This window comes from Globicephala melas, chromosome 13 (genome assembly GCF_963455315.2).
Source record: "Globicephala melas chromosome 13, mGloMel1.2, whole genome shotgun sequence".
Taxonomy (NCBI): domain Eukaryota; kingdom Metazoa; phylum Chordata; class Mammalia; order Artiodactyla; family Delphinidae; genus Globicephala; species Globicephala melas.
The window spans coordinates 64,606,131-64,613,908 of NC_083326.1; positions in this window are offsets into that span (position 1 = coordinate 64,606,131).

Sequence of the window (7,778 nt, forward strand, 5' to 3'; positions counted from 1 at the left end):
GCCGGAGCCTGTAGGTCCTGGTCTCCGGCCGGTGCTCTCATGCTGGCTGACTGCTGCTCAGCCCCTCCCCAAGCCCCACATTGTGGAGACAGAGGTCTGTAAACTGGAGAACAGCCCTCTGGACACAGCTTCAGTCAGGGAGCTGACCACCTGAGGTCAGTGTGCCCAGCTAGTGTGCCAGGCAGCAGGGCAGGTCTCCTATGAGTGTAGCCAATAGCATGTGAGCCCTGGCAGGGAGCGCACCTCTGCACTTGAGCATGAGCCCTGACCATTCGGGGAGAAGGAGCCCATCCTGAATGGACATATCATGGGTCGGGACAGGCATGGGAGAGATTGGTTTGGGGCCTCTGAGTGGCCCCTGAATACAATTATGGGAGGAAAATGACAGAATGAGGGAGGCATTGAAGCAGGAGGGACCAAAGGGGGGGCGGGGCATGGTGAGTCCTGGATGGAGTACGTTGCCCAGAGCATGTGGATGGGGGGCATGGGGGGGGACAGGCTGAGGACTCCTGGGAAGGGCCCCACTGGGAGCCAAGGGGCCAGACCAAAGCAGAGGTTTGGGTGCAGGTAAGCTGGCGCCTTTTGCCCAGGGTCGCTCATGGGGTTACATGAGGGTCTCTCAAGCTGTTGGGCAGGGCTGCAATTGCCTCAAGGCTGGACTGGGGCTGAAGCATCTGCTTCCAAGCTCACTCATAGGGCTGCTGGTCACAGGCTGCCTGGGCATCCTCATGACATGACAGGAGGTAATAAGAGGGAGGGAGGGAAGGAGGGAGGGAGAGAACAAGAGCACGAGAGCATGAGAGCAAGCGTGAACACCAGGAGGCAAGGATCACTAGAGGTCCCATAGACCAGAGCTAGGAACGTTCCGGAGACAATCCTCTCTAGAGTGTCCTGAGCCACGCCCTTCAGAATACTAATGGTGAGAAGTTCTATATGACGGGGTGCCCTGGTCAGATCAGCTTGGCAAATACTGCATGCTGCAGCCCCCGCCCAGAGATTTAGGATGTGCAGAAAAGACTCTATAATCCTGCGGCAGGGTGACCGCATTCATTTAGGGTTTCCCCAAACTGCTTTGCCACAGAGTTTGTTTCTGTGGAACACTGGTATTCTGTGAAACATGCCCATCCTTGGGTAACCACTGGTCTAGTCCAGTGGGGAGACTGCAGCCCAGAGAGGGGAGTGACTGGCCCGAGGTCATCGTTCAAAGAGTTATGGACAGAGCTTGACCCAAACCCATCATTGCTGCTTTCCCAACCCTTGGCCCAGGTCACGGTCAGAAGCAGACCAGTGGCCCTGCAGGAGTGAGCCGTGCCAGAAGAACCAGGAAGTGAACTCTGGGTTCTGGAGCCAGAGCTGGGCTGCACTTGTCCCGGGGGTCCTGTCTCCAGGTAGGGAGCCTGGCGTGTGGCCCCAACACTCTGGAGGAGCACAGATCCTGTTCTCCTCTGACTCACCTCCGTCCAACCTGCCCCAGCTGCAGTATCCAGGGACCCACATCATGGATTTCCCCTGGCCCGAGGGACACCTCAGCTTTACCTGAAAAAACTGGCAGCTGATCCTCCAGGGGGAACTTACATCCCCAACTCCTTCTACCAAAGCAAAGCCATTGGCTCTATGGTGACCTCAAGTTCCCCCAAATGCCTGGGTCTTATTCACCAATGGGTCAACTAAGCTGAAATCCAGTGGTGTCCACTGGCTGCTCTGCTGTTTACCCTCAGCAGCACGGCCCAGAACCAGAAATGGATGTGAGTCCTCTGCTCAGTGCGAGAATCCCAGGCCATTCTCATGCACTAGGCCAATCCTCCACTTGGTAAACCCTGATGTGTTTTTACTGGCTCTTGGGCTGTTGTTGGGTCTGCCACCCCGCAAACTTCAAACTGTCTAGATCACTCATGTGGATGCCCAAGCCTGTTCTCTGATGCGACCAACTGGGATAAGGCTGGTGATTGCACCCCTGGGCCACCTGACTGCCACCTGGATTCATCACTGGGCTGGGTATGCCAACACACCCACCGCCTTGGACCTGGCACAAAGGAAAAATGGTTTCTGATGTGGAGGCCACCACTGCATGCTGGAGTTGTGATTCCTGCCAAGGGCTGGCCCATTTCTCTTGCAGGGAAGGAGGTCACCTTGCCCACCTTGCCCGGGCGGCACACCTCCGACTCCATCGTACCTCCCACCTGCTCTCGGGGCTATTCATGGTGACTCATCACGGTTGACACTTTTTAGGGTTATGGAGTTGCTGTTCCGTTCCAATCAGCCAACTCTGGGCACACCGTTGTGGCCCTTGAAACTAATCTGTGTGGTGTTTTTGGTTTTTGGGGCCATTTGCAGTCTGACAAGGTGTACCTTTCATCACAAAAGCTAATCAACAATGAGCAGAAGTCAAGATATGCTGTGGACCCTCCACACTCCCTGCCATCCAACCACAGGCCTCTGGAAGCATTCAACACTGGAATGCCTCCTCAAAAATCAACACAAAAAGGTTTCTGGCTCTACTTCCCTCACTGCCTCCTGCTCCACACACTTTTGTAAAGCATTTTGGCCATTGAACGCACCTGTCCCCCACTTCCTGGGGACATCTGGATGAAAGTGGTAAGAAGGTCATAAGGACCTATTTTGAAATTTGGGGATTCAGACTTGACTATTCCTGGACACCTTGCTTCTTTCTTTCCCCTGAGAGCAGCTCTGGGCTGGCCTGGTTGGCACATTTTCTAGGTGAAAGCCAAGCCAAAAGGGGGCCTAGGGATTCAAACTTGATTCTGGTTCAGCCACTTTGATTCTCTTGATGGACTGGCATGGTCTTAGATCACAAGGACCGCAACCACTTGGGTGAGGACATTGCTCGAGGAGAACCCCTACGGCGGCCCATGCGGGACAAAGTGGGGAATATATTGGGTCTCTCTGCATTTTATAAAAATGTCCTTTTCTTCTTGCACCTGACCCTTCCAAACAAAAGGTTTTGGTCTGAGAAGGAGAAAACTGGGGAAAAAAATTTAACAGGTGACATTTTAGCTACTGGAGTTTAGCTATGCTGATTTTGGAGGGGGAGCAGCAACTCTGGCCCCTAGGTAGGAAACACCTTAGATCCCAGGAGATAGGTAGAGAGAGGCATTAATCACAAATGATCTTTGCCTTTCATAATTGCCTCTGGAGCCTTCCAAAAATATGCCCTGGTGCAGTTCTCCCAAACTTCTGCAAGCACCTTAAATGTAACAGGGTTTGCCCTCTTCCTGACCAGATGGTTTTGACTACAGTGTGATTCCTGTTAACCTCACCAGAAGTCCATTGGAAATGCAGGGGATGTGGTTGGCTCCTGTATCTTCCAGGAAAAACTCCTGCAGTACCACCAGATGCCTTCCCAACCCCCATTCCCATAGAACGCACTCAGTCACCCTGTGGGGAAGAAGAATGCCACCCAGCTGGCGGCATGGGCAAACAGAATAGATTGGATGACTGCCCTCAGGCAGTCCTTCCAAACACGAGGATCAGACTCAATTATTCAAACTCAACTGGGAACCCAAAGGCCTACCAGCTGGCCAGGAGGCCACACTAGAGGCATTATCAACCTCTGTCTTGACGGATGGAGGTCCCTCTTGGGGGACCCCAACACTTGTAAATAACACTTTCTTTCTAGGGGCACCATGTGTGCCCTGATGACTGTACTTGTGTGGACGCCATGAATGAACTCACCAACCTCCCTGAACAGTGTCTTGCATCTTTATGGTGGTTATAACAGACCTTCAAGTGTTTATTTGTTTTGTTTTGTTTTGGTTTTTTTTTTTTTTTTGACTGCGCCGTGGCTTGCAGGATCTTAGTTCCCTGACCAGGGATCGAACCTGGGCACTAGGCATTGAGTGCGCAGAGTCCTAACCACTGGACCGCCAGGGAATTCCCCCTTCAAGTGTTTAAACAAATACCACCAGTAGGTTGGGTAGCCCACAGACAACTGTGGAGACCTCACTGAAATGAGGCTATCCTGAGTTACCCTGGGGAGCTTGCTGGACCAATAACTGACCCATTATTTAGGTGGACTCTGTGGGTAGTTATCCCTGTGATGGTAGTCATTGATTAGAAACAGTGATGCACAATTTGTCCCTGACTGTAGCTAAAGTGACCAGTGATACCACCTTGGCCCTGGAAGTCATTCAGGTCAGTGTCAACTTACTGGCCAGAGTGGGTACGAATGATAAACTTGCCTAGGCTTCTTCCTTGTGGGCCAGAGCGACGATTGGGCAATACCTAATACATCCTGCCATTCTTGGATTAATGACCTAGGTTAAGTGGAGAGGTCAGTATTTGAGAAAGCCATTTGACTTTTTCTAAGATAGACCTTGATGGTTTATGGGATTTGTCCAGCCTGTTGGGTCGAGGACCCAGGGGTGGGGGGCGGGTGGGGGAGGTGGGATTGAGGTTAATACTGCAGGTGGGACTCATTCTGCTCCTTGAAGTGCTGTGGGTGAAATTAATTAAATGCCAAGAGACAAACTGAATCGATTTAGTCCAGCTTCTGTTGATCAGATTAATGAGAGCAACTGTTGGCGTGGTACACTCATGGGGATGTTGCCAGAAGTCAAGATGGTGTAGAAATGAGGGGTGGACATTTTTGGAAGTTATCGTTGTGGGTCTCTCACATTTCTCGAATTTTTGCATGACTTGCGAGCTAAAGCCATGAATGCCTTTGTCCCAGACTATTTTTCAAGGATGTCTGCCGAGCCAACAGCCTTGTAAGATATAGTTCTCCCTCCAGAGCAAAGCACAAGTGTTCTTGCGACCTTGGTAGAGAGGGGCAGCGTCTGTCTTTAGAACAAGGAGCAGACGTACTTTACCATCCAGTATAAAAGAGTCAAATTCTCTAAGCTCTCATCTCTCTTTTTCCCTTTCTCTCCTTCATGCAACTCACTGTGTGTGTAGGAGTCACTTGGCCCTCTTTGTGTTGTCTTGTGGGAATTGGGGCTCAGGGAACTCCTGCAAGAAAATGCTGGTCCTCTGGCTGCTGCTATTGTTGTAACGAAGTCCTTTGTCTCTGATCCAGGAGTGTTGTATCTTTGCGGAGCATCCATGAAACTGAGGTCAGCTAACTCATCAGCTTGCACGTAGGGTAAGATGTCAGATTCTTCCCAGTTCTCGACAAGATGTTCATGCTTTTCAACACAGTGAATTCCATTTCTTGGGACCTATCCTAAAGAAAACAATAGAAATAAGACTAATTTAGCCATGAAAGTATCCATACCAGCATCATTTGTAACAGCAATGAATAAATACATACATACATACCTTAATGTCTAACGTAGGGGAATAATTAAATAGGGGGCCATCTACATGTCGAACACTATGCAGCTGGTAAAGTGTTTAAAAACAATTTTTTTTTATAGTGAAGGAAAATGTTCACATTACATTGAGAAACAGAAGGGAACACCACAAAATTATATGGACATTATGATCCCAATTATGTTAAAATAGGCATAGTCCATAAAATAGGACTGGAAAGAAATATGCCAAAATGTTAGCTATGATCTATCTCTGGGTTGGAGGACTAGAGATGAGTTTTTTCTCCCTTCTCTGTATTTTTCCTTATCTTCTAAATTTTCTATAAAATATTTGCTCACTACAATCCGAAGAAAAAAGCCGATTTCTCTTTTGAATACCACAGTCCCCAGCCATGAGATCCTCTGCCCAGGGTCCCAGCTGAACCAGCGTGCCTTCCTTTGCTCTACAGAATTTCCCCAGGGGCCTGCTGTGCACCTGGAGCTGGGAACAGGAGAAACAAGAGCAGAAGCGGAGCCCTCAACCTGCACCATGCAGACATCTGCATTCCGGGGCCCATGACTCGTCGTGGACTGAGGCATGTGACCAGGAAGGACTTCCCAGCACAATCATTTAATGGGTGTTGTTGGTGTTTTTGGTTTTTTGTTTTTTTAAATAATAACTAGCATTTATTGAGCTCTTACAAAGTGCCAGACTATTCTGAGTGCTTTACATCCTCATAATAAATCTATTAGGTAAATACTACTAATTTTTTTTTTTTTGGCCGCATTGCATGGCTTGTGGGATCTCAGTTACCCAACCAGGGATTGAACCTGCACCTTCGGCAGTGAAAGCGCCGAGTCCTAACCACTGGACCACCAGGGAATTCCCTGTAGTTTTCATTGTAGAAGTCTTTCACCTCCTTGGTTAATTCCTAAGTATTTCTTTTTGATGCTATTCTAAGTGGAATTGTTTTCTTAATTTCCTTTTCAAATTGTTTAGTGTATAGAAATACAATGGATTTTTGTGTGTTGCTTTTGTGTCTTGTTGCTTTGCTAAATTCATTTATTAGTTCTAATACATTTTTTTTTCTAATACTCTTTTGGTATGAAATCTTTAGGGTTTTCTACATACAGGATGTCATCTACAAACATGATTTTACTTCTTTCAAATTGGGATATGCTTATTTATTTAATTGCTCTGGCTATAACTTCCAACACTATGTTGAATAGAAGTGCAAAAAGTGGGCATTGAGTCTTTCACCATCAACTATGCATGATGTTAACTGTGGGTTTTTCATATATGGTCTCTGTTACATAGTTTACTTCTATTCCGTGTTGAGTGTTTTATTCCCAGTTACGTTGAGTGTTTTTTTTAACCATGAAAGGGTTTTCAATTTTGTGAAATGCTTTTCCTACATCAATTAAGTTGATCATCTGAGATTTTAATGTGGCATGTTACATTGATTTTTGTATTTTGGACCATCCTCGCATTCTGGGAATGAATCCCACTTGGTCAAGGTGTATAATCCTTTTAACATGCTGCTGATTTCAGTTTGCTAGTATTTTGTTGAGCGTATTTGCATCAATATTCAAAGGGATATTGGTCTGTAGTTTTGTTTTCTTGTAGCATCTTTGTCTGGCTTGGGTGTCAGGGTAATGTTGGCCTTACAGAATGAGTTAAGAAGTGCTCCCTCCTCTTCAGTTTTTTTGAAAAATGTGAGAATTGGTGTTCTTCTTTGAATGTTTGGTAGAACTCATCACTGAAGCCTTCAGGTCCCAGGCTTTTCTTTTTGTTGGGAGGGTTTTGATTACTCCTTCAGTCTCGTTAATAGTTATAGGTCTATTCAGATTTTCTATTTCTTTGTGACTCAGTCTTTTTTTTTTTTTTTTTTGCGGTACGTGGGCCTCTCACTGTTGTGGCCTCTCCCGTCACGGAGTACAGGCTCCGGACGCGCAGGCTCAGCGGCCATGGCTCATGGGCCCAGCCGCTCCACGGCATGTGGGATCTTCCCGGACCGGGGCACGAACCCGTGTCCCCTGCATTGTCAGGCAGACTCTCAACCACTGCGCCACCAGGGAAGCCCATCAGTCTTTTTTTAATAAATTTATTTATTTTATTTATTTATTTTTGGCTGCACTGGGTCTTCGTTGCTGTGCGTGGGCTTTCTCCAGTTGCGGTGAGTGGGGGTGCGCGGGCTTCTCATTGCAGCGGATTCTCTTGTTGCGGAGCACGGGCTCTAGTCGTGTGGGCTTCAGTAGTTGTGGCACGCAGTCTCAGTAGTTGTGGCACACGAGCTTAGTTGCTCCGTGGCATGTGGGATCTTCCCTAATCAGGGCTTGAACCCATTTCCCCTGCATTGGCAGGCGGATTCTTGACAACTGTGCCACCAGGGAAGCTCCTGTGACTCAGACTTGATAGGTTTTGTATTTCTAGGTATTTGTCCATTTCATCTAGGGTATCCAATTTGTTGGCGTACAATTATGTTGGTTCACAACCTCAGGAGTTCCCCAGGTGAAATTTAAAACTGG